The sequence below is a fragment of the Mauremys mutica genome, chromosome 1 (genome assembly GCF_020497125.1).
Source record: "Mauremys mutica isolate MM-2020 ecotype Southern chromosome 1, ASM2049712v1, whole genome shotgun sequence".
Taxonomy (NCBI): domain Eukaryota; kingdom Metazoa; phylum Chordata; order Testudines; family Geoemydidae; genus Mauremys; species Mauremys mutica.
In genome coordinates, this window is record NC_059072.1 from 225,301,032 (window position 1) to 225,315,807 (window position 14,776).

The following is a 14,776-nucleotide window of genomic DNA, read 5'->3' on the forward strand; positions in this document are numbered from 1 at the left end:
TTTACCTTGGGGGTCTTTTAAAAATGCTTAGTGGTTTTATTCATTACTGTGTTCACCTGATTTGGGCAGCTAACAGGCTTGGTTAGTATGTTTTACAGCTAGCTAATGTGTATATGCAGCTGAACAATTAGATTAATTATGGAGTCCTATAATGCCCTTTTATAGGATGGATGCTCTTAATAATTGTTTATACACCAGCTTAAATCCCAAATAATCCAAAAGAGCTTTGCAGACAGTAGCCAAAATTTCCAAAGGTAGTTGCCTAAAAATTAGCACAAAAATCTATATTTAGGCACCTAAAATTAAATAATCTAATTACTGATGAGACAGTGCTGTTCTCATTGATGTCAGTGGCAGCTGCATGTATTTAGCATATCAAATGGACATTTTCTTTTAGGTGCCTAAATAGGGCTTTACATGCCCTGCTTTAGGCACTGAAGCTTGAAAAGTGCTCTGTATGTCCTAAGATCACTTCACCTCTCATGGGGGGGGGAAATGCACTGGGAGTTATACTATCCTTTTTTAGAAGATGAAATGAAGAATGGCTTACCTAATTGAAGAGACAAGAGGAATGTCAGTAAGTATCATGGAGTCAGCTGATTTGTAGTTTTTTGCTTCTGCTAAGCTGATAATCAGTTCTGCTGTATCGTTTGCAGCACTTTTTCTATAATTTGATTGTCAACGTGTTGCTATTCTGCTTGGCTAATGTATACAACTGGTGGTTACAGCTACCTGAGATCCGCATCTTTAGTAAAGTGAGGCAACTAGTGCAATTGGTAGCACACTTTCCCTTGTCAGTTTTGTTCATGGAAGTTTTGTTATTATTACAGTATGTTGGTAACTGCCAAGACTTTGAATTTAACTTCTGAACAAGCAACAGATATTGCATCTGTGGTTAGGTCATTATTCTGGAAACTTTTTTTTTTTTTAAAAGCCTGATTTACACAGTTGCTCAAGAAAAATTAGAGAACTTTACATACTATCCTGAAGTTATACTATTACCAAAAAAAATGTTAGAAGATATCTTGGCATCATCAGTTATCACTGAGCCAAGATGATGTAATAAACTGGAATAAAACTAATTTATGATTCACAAAGGTCCCAAGTTAGTTTCACAATTATCCTGCAACTATTAAAAAGAAAACAGTGAAAGTTCATGTGTTGAAAAATACTCATTAGAAAGAAGTTGGAGGATCAGACGTTAAGGATCAAAAATATAGACCAGATCTTCATCTGGTGTAAACTGACATAGCTCCATTAATTTCATCTGAGCTGAGGATCTGGCCTTATGACTAGAGTTCTAGCTGTGTACAGCTTTGTATTGCAATTTCATATCCATTTTATTTTTTGTAAGTTGTCATTGCAGTGCTACGCAAAAAATATATTAAGGGCCAGATTGTACCCTGGCTGAATGGCTGTAAAGGGGTGCAAAGGATAGTAAGACCCCAGTCCAGCCTCTCTGGAGTCTGGGTCTGAGCAGGGATGGATTTAGGGGCAGACAACCCAGGCGACTGCCTGGGGTGTTGGGATTGGGAGCGGTGCCGGGCTTGCAGATTTAGAGATCTCAGTGTGCAAATGTATCATCTTATATGACAGAGATAAGTCATGCATGCAAATTGTGCATCAAACGTTTTGAAATGGGTGACAAATGCAATAAAAAATAAAATATTCCAAAGTTTAACAAATGGAGCGGGGGTAGGGTGCCAAAGATGCTCCTCGCCTGGGGCACCATTTGGTCTGGGGCTGGCCCTGGGCCTGGAGACATAAGAAGTGATACTGTGCACGTGCTTCTCCCTGCTACTTGCAAGCAGATGTGCAAGGATAGATAAGGAGGGACTGGAGTCTTGGCTCTACACCCATTACAATGACCAGTGAAACTAGCACAGGGAAGGGGGTTTAGTAATCTGTTTACTGATATTAAAGTCCAGATTACTACCCTCTGGAGCTAGAGGGCAACATTCAGAGAGCAAAAATTCCTTCACTTAGGGCATATGGATAACTGCAATCTGCTTTCAAGGAAGAATTTGCATTTTACATCATAATGTTGATTCTTAAATTGAAACATTGAAAATCAATGTCTGTTTTTTAAGCACTTGTCTCATACAAATTGGATTACTGAAAATAAAGGGCCAGATTGTGGCTCGTCATCCTCTGCATGCTCTGAGTATCCATGTTATTTAGTGTAGTATTAGAAAACTCTCAGCTAAGTGCTTTGGTACTTAGAAAAACTACAGGAAAACCATCAATTTGGTACTACACAACTTATAATACAGTCCATAGGCCAGAAGGGACCAATGTGACCATCTAGTTTGGCTGCCTATATAACACAAACCGTAGAACTTCCCCAAAATAATTCCTAGAATGTATCTTTTAGAAAACCATCCAATCTTGATTTAAAAATTGTCAGTGATGGAGAATCTACCATGACCTTTGGTAAATTGTTTCCATAGTTAATTACTCACTGTTAAAAATGTATACTTTATTTTCAGTCTGAATTTGTCTAGCTTCAACGTCAAGCCATTGGACCGTGTTCTAACTTTTTCTGCTAGATTGAAGAGCTCATTAAATGTTCATTCCCCATGCAGGTACAGTAGAACCTCAGAGTTACGAACACCAAAGTTATGAACTGATCAGTCAACCACGCACCTCATTTGGAACCAGAAGTATGCAATCAATAGCAGCAGAGAAATTAAAGCAAATACAATACAGTACATTAAATATAAACTACTAAAAAATAAAGGGAAAGTTTAAAAGAAGATTGGACAAGGTAAGGAAACTGTTTCTGTACTATTTTGTTTTAAATTAAGATGTCAAAAGCAGCATTTTTCTTCTGCATAATAAAGTTTCAAAGTCAATGTTCAATTGTAAACTTTTGAAAGAACAACCATAACATTTTGTTCACAATTATGAACATTTCAATCTCCTTTGTGTTCGTAACTCTGAGATTCTACTGTGCTTATAGTCTGTAATTAAGTCACCTCTTAACCTTCTCTTTGTTAAACTACATAGATTGATAGGCTCAAGGAGCTCACTATAAGACATGTTTTCTGATCCTTTAATCATTCTCCTGGCTCTTCTCTGAACCCTGCATCTCTTCAGGAGCAATTCTCCTGTACGGCTCAGTTGACTTTTCTTACATCTAAGCATAGCCTCTTCTCTTGCTGGAGCCTGTCAGGATTTAGTCACTCTTCTCTCTTTCCCTCTTGCATTCTGAAGGAATTCAATCTATTTTCTGTTCAGTAGGTTTATTGGAAACTGACTGTTCTTCCTGGCTCAGCTCCACTCACTTGTTTGCAATTACTCAGTTGCTCTTGTTCAGTACACCCTCTTTCCCCCACCCCCAAGAGTTTCCAAACAAAGCAGATTTATAAACCCCCAGGAATAGTTTAATCAAGAATTAAATATTTACTGTTTTCCTGTTCATTGCTAACCATAGCCCAGATTTCTCACTCCACTTCTCTAAAGTGAAGTGAGCCAAAACCTGTGGACCAGGACTGGGGACGTGCAGAAGAGAGGGAGAAAGTTCTAGAGCGTGGTCTTCTATACTTCCAACTTCAAAGCAGCCTTTCTGTGGAAGTTTCAGGCATAGGATGGAGAAATCTAGATTTAATGGGTAGGAAAAAGGCAGGGTGAGGGAAAAGGACATTCTCTGTAGCATCATTCTCCTCAAATTCACTGAGCAAACCAGGGCATGATAATACTGACTGAATCATTAGTATTTTACACGGGTTCCACCTCCAACTGTGAACCTCACCACTGAGGCCGTGTGTAGGTTCATTGGCAGCATACAGCAGCATCCTTTGAGCCACAGCCTTCATGGTCACAACCAGCATCTGTCAGGAGAAATGCTGCTGGAAGAGAATGCAGGGAGGTTGGGAGAAGCTGAAGGCAGAGCAAAGGCAGAGCTTTCATACAAATGGCCCTGCCCTCTGGCAGATCCCCAAAGATCAAGGGGGTTCTGTGGATGAAATCTCTACCATTATCTTGTTTCTGGGGGAGAAGGTGAAGAGGGGAGAGAACACATTGAGACTGCTTTTACACTAGTGTAATTCCATTGACTCCAGTGGAGATACTTCAGAGTTATACTAGTGTGGGGAGAGAATCAGGCCCCAATTGTCTCACCAAACCCCTACGATTTAAGGAAGCGTTTTATCTCTGTTTTACAGATCGTGAGAGTGGAGCTTTCCAAAGGCCACCGTGCAAGTAAATGGCAGGGCCAAGAATAGAATTTATGAGTCTCAGCTTTCATGTACCTGCTCCGACCATTAAATACCCTGCAAATATTGTACCCTGGGCTCGTAGTGTCTCTAAATATGTGGAACCACAATAAAATGTATAGTGATGCTGAAGTCAGTGGAGCTGTGCCAGACCTATACTTTCAGCATGTGATGTTAATATATGGCTAAATTCTACCCTCTTTCACCAGTGCAACTCATCTCATTTCAGTTTATTTACCTAACTCATGGAGGTGTGAGTCTTAATTAGTATCTTGCACATTGCTATATTATGCTGATTTTAAATTTATACTGTAGCTTTAATTGCATTGCCTCCAGGCTTCTTGTGTAAGCACATTAGCCCCACGTACCTCTAGGTCAAAACTGAAAAGGGAGAATCTTGGTTTTAGACTTTGATTAACAAAGACACAGGAGCAACATTTTTCTCCTTTTCAAATATAAAATGTGGAATAACATGCACTGAATGTCATTCTGAGGAAAGTTGATCAGATAGTCACAAATATTTGCTTGACTACAAATTTTAGATTTGCAGTGGCAGCATTCATACCCTTCGTGTTTACTTTCCATAAATATTCTAGTGAACAATGTCAATGGAAAAAGACTTTTTTAAGTGAATTCACTAAAAGCAAATTTCAGTCATGAAATTCTAATATTTGCTCTGGGAACCTGATATTAAGAGTTATGTTCATCTATTCATGGAACAGAAACAGTCCTCAGTCACCACTCAGATATCTCAATGACCTTCCCATGAGTCATCATGACAATTATCATTGAACAATTAAAAATAATATAGATCTGAGCAACAATTTGTTTGCAGATAAGGATAAAATCTGATAAATTATTTAGTAAAAATGATTCACTCAGCACTACCTCTGAGTTGAGTGAGGCAAATATGTACTCATAACACGAATGACCATTTTTTTTTTAACTAAAATTATTCAATACATTTGTGTATATTTTAAATTTCAGAAAAGGCTGATATTTTTCTATTCCAACAAATACTTTAAATGGCTAAATAATTAAAAACAAAGCAGAGAGTTTAATGATCCTGTAGATTATGCACATACCATACATATTTACATATACGTATCTCCAGTATAATCACACATATAGTGAACACTGCATACAGTTTACACAAAAGGAGTGATTAACATCTCATGCATGTGTAAATCAGGAGGAACGTCAATGAAGTCAGTGCAGTTACACTAGTGTAAAGATGGAGTGAGACCAGAATCAGGGTGTTGAAGTATAAACTGTACAATATAAATACATGTATTTTAAGAGAGATATTAGACCTCCTTATAATCTGGTCAACTGTTAATGAAAAAATATCTACACACACAGTTTAAAAGTTTTATTTCTTTACTCAAGATAATTAAAAATTAAAATGTTACAATGTCAGAATGTAAGTTGGAAGCAAAGTCCAGGAAGCAAGTTCCTGTATTTTTGCACTATAATTACTTTTCCTGTTGCTAAGTTTACTAAATCTTAAGACTGGAGCTTTTGACTTTTTTTGTTTCCAGCTATCAAGTGTGAAAATAAACTCTAATTATTCAGAAGTTCTTAAACTTGAAAGTTTAGTTTGGTCACTCTAATCATATAACAATAGTATAAGGAAAGGAGCTGAAACATCTGCTACCGGGATTAGCAGCGTTACCAGGACCTAAAAAAACCTCTTCTATTATGCTGTCACTAATCCAGTTACTATATTCAAGTTCCTTTAGACTTCAATGGATATCTAATGTCTTTGAACTTCAATTATATTTCTAAGAGAACTCTAGAAACCAAGTACAAGTAAAAGAAACCACATGCATGAGCAAACTTAAAAAAGACTGATTGAACTAGAGAACAGTACCCCGGAGATTAAAGTAAAAGGGTCATGCATGCTTGCTGGTTTTATGAAAAAACCAAAACATTTTTTGGTTTTGAATAAAAATAAAAAGTGATTTTTGTTGACAAAAATGCAACAATTTTGTTTTGAAGAACTGGTTTCACAGCAAAACAACAAAGTTTAGGTGTAAAAATTACGACTTTTCACCTGGGACAAGATGGGAAAATGTGATTAATTCTAGTGTACAATTTCACTGTCATCGTCAGGTGTCTAATCCTGATCTGAATATGAATATACCAATTTTCTCAAAAATATCCCATGGCTTTTGTTTTTTGCTAAGCAGTAGGGCAGCACTCTATGCCCTGGTCAGGGTTTCTCTGTCAGGAAAACAAGTACTCTTCTTCTTTACAAGAGTTTTACATTGAAGTCAGTGTAGCTACACCAACGGACTTTTGACTTACATTGGCCTAAGGAGAAGAATTGAACCATAAGAGTTCCAGGTTGCATATATTATCAAGCACATAACAGTAGCTGCTTTCTTTACAATCACTTCCTTAATCATTTCTTTGTAAATTTTTTGGGGCACCTTTGGTCAAGTTCTTCCTTCACACTGGCACAACCTTACTGATTGCAATAGGGGTTCACTGGCATAAGTGAGGGAAATGTGCAAGGCACTAATCACTACATTTTTGAAGCATTGTGAAGAGTTTAAGTTGTGTCCCTCACTAAAGTCAGTATCAGTTGTATGCAATTAAAACCCACACCATACTTTTTGAAAATGTAGGGATTCCAGAAATTACTTTGTCAAAATAAAATGTTTTAGGAGAAAATTGAAATTAAAATATTAATATGAATACATTGAAAGTCAGAACCCTTGAAGATATGACCTTATTAAATTACTATTTTTAAAAACAAACATTAATTTAACATGACTGGTTATTTTGAACTGGAAGCACATTTCCTGAGCAACATCTCTGCATACTTTACAGAAAATAAAGAAACCACAGTGAACAAAGAAACCACAACTAATGCACAGAAGTTTTAACAAGAGTTATGACAATTTTTCTAATTTTGTATTTTTCCAATTTTATCCTACATAAAACAATACTCATTAAGGTATAAATGCTGCACAGAAAAATTTGACAAAAGATGACTAAGATTATGCAGTAAGAGTTTACAAATATGATTCTCCTGAAGTTAATCACAGGAGAAAGTAAGGTAGCTCTTGTGCTACTGGAGGGAGACTTCTGACATAGGGCAAGATTCAGCTATGTCACATCAAGGACAGTATAGGTAACCTATGGAAAACCAGAAGGAAGAAGAGGCAGGGTGTGGTGATGTCAGAACACAGCTACTAAACATAAAAGCTTTGATTCTATTGTCTCTTATGTCATTCCCTGCAAATCCCCATGCTCGGATTTATTTCTATCACTTTAATGACAACCCACTTGTATCTTGTCTTAAGATAGGAAGGCCACATCAATCTCTTCTTTTTGCAGTTTAAATCACTATCCTAGGAGCCTCACGTCATGCCCAGCAGAACCATTCCTAGCTGTATGTGTGTTCCAGGTGGCAGCTGACATGGTGACCGAACTAGTCACCAGCATTGGTTGGCATTGCAGTGTTTCAGATACACACTGTGTTAGCAATTTGCCCCATCTCACTACTCTTGAGGAGCGGGGCATAGGTATTGTGCTGTGCTAGGCACAATCAACAGTCACCTTTCCTGCTTACCCCTAACATTAGTCTATATCAATGGTCCCCAACCTTTTTGTGGCCAGTAGCACATTCATGTTTTCAGAAGAGTCTGGCGGGCGCCAACAATTTTTCAAGGCTTATTTTGTATTTGTACATTAAATAATACAAAACACATCATATTTAATATTACATAATATATGAATCCAGAGAGAAGTGGCGAGGACAGAGAACACCGGCGCCCGCAGCCCCAGAGTACTCTGTCTCCAGCAGGTGCGGGGCCCCGGCTTCTCTCCCCTGCTGGGCACGAGGTGGGCCCCGTACCTGCCGGGGACAGAGAACACCGGCGCCTGCAGCCCCGGAGTTTTCTGTCCCTGGCAGGTGCGGGGCTGCAACTTCTCTCCGGCTTAAGCGGCAGCCCCGCACCTGCCTGGGACTGAGAACACCAGCGCCTGCAGCCCTGGAGTTCTCTGTCCCCGGCAGGCGTGGGGTCACAGTTTCTCTCCCCTGCTGGGCACTAGGCTGGCGCACATAAATGCCCCGGTGGGTGCCATGGTGCCCACGGGCACCGCGTTGGGGACCACTGGTCTATATCTTTCCAAAGACGGAGGACTGTACAACACTTCTCTTAGAACCATACTGTTCCTTACCCAGCCTGAGGAGTAGATGCTGAATACTCTCAGCTCAGCTGGTATGTGAGTGAGAGACCCAGACTGAAAATCAAATCTGGGTCACCTGAATGGTGGTAAAGCATCTGATCATAACAAAGATGGTGCACACCAGGCAGGATTTAACCTGTAATCAGTAATCAAAGGGAAGAGGGTGATTTAGTGAAAACATTTTGTGATGCAGAAGTGCTTAGAAGAATTCTGTACAAATTGAAACGTTCAAAGAGATCTCTCTGTGTTTATAAAGAGAAACGCCATGTACTAATCTAGACTTGCAGTGCATGTATCACAACCTGAATGTCAGAAATGAGAGAGTAGAGAAAATTGAAGAGATTCCTGCCCCACTCCAGCAGAACAGGGGTTAAAAGCAGCCCTGGAGAGGGCTATGGCTAGGATAAAAGCAGTGAGAGCAGCTGAGAGAGTAGCTGACCACAGATGTGGCCAGCTCAATTAGGGCCCAGCTGGTCCTGATAAGAGGGCTGGGGGCCAGGAGTTGGAAGAGTTTCACTCTAGCCCTGGAGTGGGAAGGGCTGGCTGCCTCGGAGCAGGGTACCTGAAGTGGAGCAGTGCTGGGAAAGGGCAAAGGGAGCTGAGGTGCTCCTGCCTGGTAAACCTCAGGCTGCAGGCCTTGTTGAAGGTCTATGAAAGGTACTGGGGCTGCAGAGGGACAGCCCAGGGATAGGCAAAGGCAGCAGGTCCTACCCACTTGCCGGTGATGCGTGGCCAGTATAGACTGCAGTCTGCCCCAGGGAAAGGGGGCTAGATGATGACAGATAGTAGCCACTGAAGCAAGGTGGGCTTAGAGGGTTGGGGGTTCCCCTGGGAGGGGGGAGACAGAGCATGGGGTACTGCTGGGACAGAACCCTAGGGTAAAGGGCACTGGGGTCTGGGAGGGATATTGGGGCGGGGGGGCTGAGGCAGGTGAGACACTGACTGGCAGAGGTCACTCTAAGCTGGAAAAGTGAGTGTTTGACCTGTTACGTTACCCTGAACACTAAATAGGTGTACTGCAGGGCCGCCCGGGGGGGGGGGGGGGCAAGAGGGGCAATTTGCCCCAGGCCCCACAGGGGCCCCCATGAGAGTTTTTTGGGGGCCTTGGAGCGGGGTCCTTCACTCGCTCCGGGGGGCCTGGAAAACTCTTACTGTTCCAAGGGCAGGGCTGGGAAGCTTCCTAGGCAGCAGGCATCCAAGAAGGCCTGGTTTCAGCAGGCAGTTTCCCAGATACTGGCTGGAAGCCTGGCCTTGCCAAGGATCACCTGCCATCCCTGGAAGAGTTGCAGTGGCTGGACCTCTCTGGACCCTTGAATCCAGAGAAGGATCTTACTCAAATACAGGCAAGATGTCTAATACCAGGTGGCAGAGACTGGAACTGCCAGAGGGTGCTCCTTAGCATCTCACGATCTGGACCTGCTGATACCAGGGAGAGGGGAAAAATCAAGCAAGGGCTCAATCAAAACACCATGTTCACCTGCAAGGGGGCATGCTGGGTCAGCCTGGAATGATGACATCTACCCAGGACTGAAATGGTAGGCAGTTATCCTCAGTTTTGCTGTAGGTGTGAAAATGTTCACTTAGCTTTACCCAAGACTTTCTTTTTTGCTAGTGCCAAAGCTCAGGCAGATGTTTTTAATCATCTATCCATGATCACTTCCAAACTTTGTCTCGCTCAGGTTCAGAGCTGGATGTCACATAATTTTGAAATATAATACCTCCAAGCCTAAATTGATGCTGGTTAAGGAGCTAGGTTCTTAGAGTTTTTGCCCTCTTTTGCAATATTCAGATTGAGAGACATACAATTAATTATGCTAGTATAGTGAAATTCACACTTTGGTGGAAGTCCTATACACTATTTATTTGCCTATTTTGAGAGCTGAAGTAGTGCTTAAATGGTGCATATTCCTCAAAGTTTTCACACAAACATCTTTTTCTCTTACAGTGAGAGTGGCAAATTTCCTTATCAATGTTGTCTTGGAGTAATTCACGATTTTGCCATTTTTCACTGCAAACAGCTATGCTAACCAGCAAAATAAAAGATGGCTTTGCTGTGCATACATCCTGCACATTATCAGAACTAAGAAACTCAAACTGGGACACTCATAGTCCAAATATAGCAACTCCACCAAGTCAGGCAAAAGGAATTCTTTCTTTTCATAAGCTAGTAGGAATCAGCTAATGTTGGTTTCTGCATATCTAACTGTTGTAGCCTTGTAAACTGTTCGCTAGTAATGCTGTAGTTGTAAAATTCAATGGCCTATGACAGAACACCTGTGAAGGTAATGTTCAAAACATGACCCATAAGAATTCTTCTCATCTTTGAAAGGATGCCCCACGGATGCACTATGAAGCATTTCTTCTGCATGCAGTACACAAACAAGTCCTTTGCAAATACGTAACTGCAATGTTTTCACCACAGTGCAGGAGTTACAACACTAAGCTGGGACTCAATGTAAAATACGGAAATTTTACGAGACCTACTTTTTAAACAAGCTTATTTGGGAGCAATATGTGTGGTGCAAGCAATTATGAACTATTATCTTTGTTTTCTCTGTACTGAATCTGACTGTACTGACAGTAATTGTTCAGTGTTGCTGCAGCCAGATAAGTAAAATACACCTTCTGTGCTCTCATAAAGATTTTACTTTTATTCTTTCTTCTTGTTCAGTGCTTCAGAAATAAAGGTAATTCGAACTGAAAGCATATGGTTGCTCTATTATTCCATACTCAAAAAGCAACAATATTATCTTTTTGTAATGTATAGAATAGTCTGGTCATTGCACTATGGGAAGGATATTGCTAAGAATGGAAAGATGCTGTGGAAGACAAACAAAGGCTATTTTGCAAATGGATGTGCTGGTGTGGAAACTTACCCTCAATGTAGTGGCCCTCTGACTTCAATTAATGTGTTTGTTAGCATAAGGGCTACATTAGCTTATCTATTTGCAGACTGAGTTGGAAAGTGAAGTCCATTTAAGCAATGTTCCTTTCAAGCTGATTGCGGGGGAGTAAATCAATGACAGAATTCATGATCTTCCAACAGGTAGCCAATCAAATTATAGCTGTTCATATGAACAGCAATATTGGAAGTGGGAGAAAGTGGTGGTGGAACTGGGTGTGTTAGAAGTGGTCAGGAAATAGTATACAGCAAGCTATGCAATCAAGCCACGGGAGCTAGCAATGTTTCAGTAGTAGGACAGGTGTGCAGAAGAGAATCAGTGGAGCTACTCCCATTTACACCAGAGGAGGATCTGGACTGGACAATGGTATACAGTGAGTTTTTGAGAAACAATTCTAGTAGCAGAGCAATAAAGTCTGGAAGAGGAAAAGTCAAAGCCAAAAATACACAAAATGTAATGAGAATTATAAAAATGTTTTATTAAACAGTCATTTCTACTGGAAAAAGATATGCTTCTATAAAAGAATATTTCATGAAAAATCTAGAATTGTTTAAAGATGTCCCAAACTATTTTAGGTAATAGACACACTGGAAAAAAATTAAATGTTGGTTTCCTGGCATTTGAGGTATGCTCTTTTTCTTTTTTCAATCTCAACCAGCAAGTATTAGGTACTGTTTAAAAAATCAAATACATATTCAATAAATATTTAGAACTGCAAATTATTTGGGCAGAAACAGGGATTCCACACCTGGATTATCATAATTTATCATTCAGATAGACCATTTTTGGTAGCTTTAAATTGTCAATCATCATGAAGTCTGCGTAGGACATTGGTCAGCTGACAGCTAATGTGCAGCACTGAGGTTTATTAAAATTCCTGTGGTTCACTTAGCCAAAGAGCTTTCTGGCATCACAGAAAATGACACATTATGACTTTCAGTTAGGACCACCATCACTTCAAAACTTTAAATAATAAATGTATACAAAAAAGGTTGAAAAATTATCTTTAGATAGAAAATAATAAACAAAATATTTTTTATACCAGAAACTAACTGTTTTTCTTCACCAGATAATAGGCATCTCACTGGCAATCCTGATCCCTCGCACTCTAACACTGCTAGCAATATCTCATGTCAATGGGGGGGGGGCTCACACACAGCACAAGGTCCGCAGCCACTTATATTTAGGGGCACCAGAGCATTGCTGGAAACTAGGCTGACTTCAAAGTTCTACAATATGCTCTCCAGCCATACACAGCCTCACTGAACAAAACCTGCTCAGGAAGCAACCAATCTCCATTTTGAAGAGCGTTTATTTGTTAAATCTATATTAAATTATATGGAAAGCTTGATCTTTCTTTCATACTAGCTCTCTCATAATATAGCAATGTGGGGAGGGATAGCTCAGTGGTTTGAGCATTGGCCTGCTAAACCCAGGGTTGTGAGTTCAATCCTTGAGAGAGCAATTTGGGAATTAGTCCTTCTTTGAGCAGGGGGTTAGACTAGATGATCTCTTGAGGTCCCTTCCAACACTAATAATCTATGAATACTGCTAATGGGCTCTGTTGCCTCTGCTTCTTTCCTTTTCCTCCCTCACAGACCCCACAACTGGCACCAGGGAGTGCATAGGAAGCTACAAACTCTCTGAGCTGCAAACACTCGCAGACCCTTATTCTTCTCTCCCTTACTCTTGTGTAAATAAGGAGTCATTTCATGGGAATCAGTGGATTCACACTTATCGGTGGTAAGTGAAAGCATACCGTAATTACATCCACAATACACAACAGCTGATCTAGGCCCACTCTCCTTACTTCCAGACCACTCAAAGACTGCAAAAGGGATGGGGATGAAGAGGAAATTGTCCACAGGATCAAAGTTGCAGGGCATAGTTGGTCTGTTACAGCTGCAGCTGGAAATTCCCCTTACGCTACTACAAAGCAGGGGCGGCTCCAGGCCCCAGCACGCCAAGCGCGTGCTTGGGGCGGCATGCCATGGGGGGCGCTCTGCCGGCGCCGTGGGGGCGGCAGGCAGGGTGCCTTTGGTGGCATGCCTGCAGAGGGTCCGCTGGTCCCGCGGCTCCACCGAAGCCGCGGGACCAGTGGACCCTCCGCAGGCACACCTGTGGGAGGTCCACCGGAGCCGCGGGACCGGCAACCGGCAGAGCGGGGGACGTGCTTGGGGTGGCGAAATGTCTAGAGCCGCCCCTGCTACAAAGTTGTAAGATTTCTTTAGTTTGCTCTCAAGCGACACTGGCAGCCACTTATCCCAGCTAATGGACTGCTGAGAGGATTGGGGAATAAAAGGATCCTAAGAGAACATAAGTTGCTGCAGCATGTCAAGCTATCGTATATATCCAGATACCCCAGATAAATATTCTAAGGAGATCCTCAGAACAACTCAGCATACTCTCAGAGAAATGTCACCTGCAGCTCTTCCATTCCACTCAAAAGATTGCATAGAGCCAGGAACTCCTCCAGAGTACTTCCATCCCCTCAAAAGGACCATTTGGAGAATTAGGGGCCTAAACAATCATCTTGGATCAGTTGGGAGCTAAATGTGGCTGGATGAAAGCTTCACAATGAAGAAAGAAAGGTCACTTAGGAGTAACTGTGGGTCTTAAAGTAGGTTTTGTTTATAAATATATACTTCTGGATACACATACACCCTTGGCACCACTCTGAAAAGCTGTGAGCATTAGGGTCAGCTGCATGGTCCTATATGGGGCTGAATGTTTGATGCTAGGCTACATAAGAGCCCTGATTCCCTCAAATCCTTCTCTTACTTAACATTCCAGGGTGAGGAGTGAAAAAGTGGGAATGGAGAATGGGATGTGTGGATCTATACAACTTCCTCAAAGAACCACAGTTACTGGTAAGTAACCTTTCTTTCTCCTTCAAGTACTTTCTTTATATTATCTCCACTTTTGAGAGATTAACTAATACTAACTCTCAAAGGTATCAGTTAAATAAAGACTGCAGACTGATTGCTTCCCTGGTTGGAAATCAGTTTTAGCTGCCAAGTCAAGTAAGTAGTGCCGTGAAAAGATATGAATAGAATGCTAACCTTGTATATCTCTGTAACAGAGACATTTCTGGAATGTGTAGATGCTGGCTTGAACCTCATGGAACGGGTTCTAAGACCTCCAGGGGATGGGACTGCAGCAAGGTCTGAACCACTTTCATTGTTTCTGAGCAGAGATTGTCTTCCTCCTCGGATTTATCTCAATAAATGGGTTCAATGCATCTTAACTAGTATCTAACGGCTCTTTTTGCATCTAAACTAATAATCTTAGGCCTGGTCTACACTACGCGTCTAAACCGATTTTAGGAGCGTTAAACCGATTTAACGCCGCACCTGTCCACACTAAGAGGCCCTTTATATCAATATAAAGGGCTCTTTAAACCGATTTCTGTACTCCTCCCCAACGAGAGGAGTAGTGCTAATACCCGTATTA

General features: G+C 41.1%; 1 long non-coding RNA gene across 1 annotated transcript; it reads left to right on the top strand.

Moving 5' to 3' along the window:
- Positions 1-2,718: 2,718 nt before the first annotated feature.
- On the top strand, positions 2,719-14,555 carry LOC123348215. The gene is made up of 4 exons (XR_006573188.1): positions 2,719-2,767; positions 12,922-13,066; positions 14,117-14,193; positions 14,406-14,555. It is a non-coding gene; the product is annotated as an uncharacterized LOC123348215 (long non-coding RNA).
- The last annotated feature ends 221 nt before the right edge of the window (positions 14,556-14,776 follow it).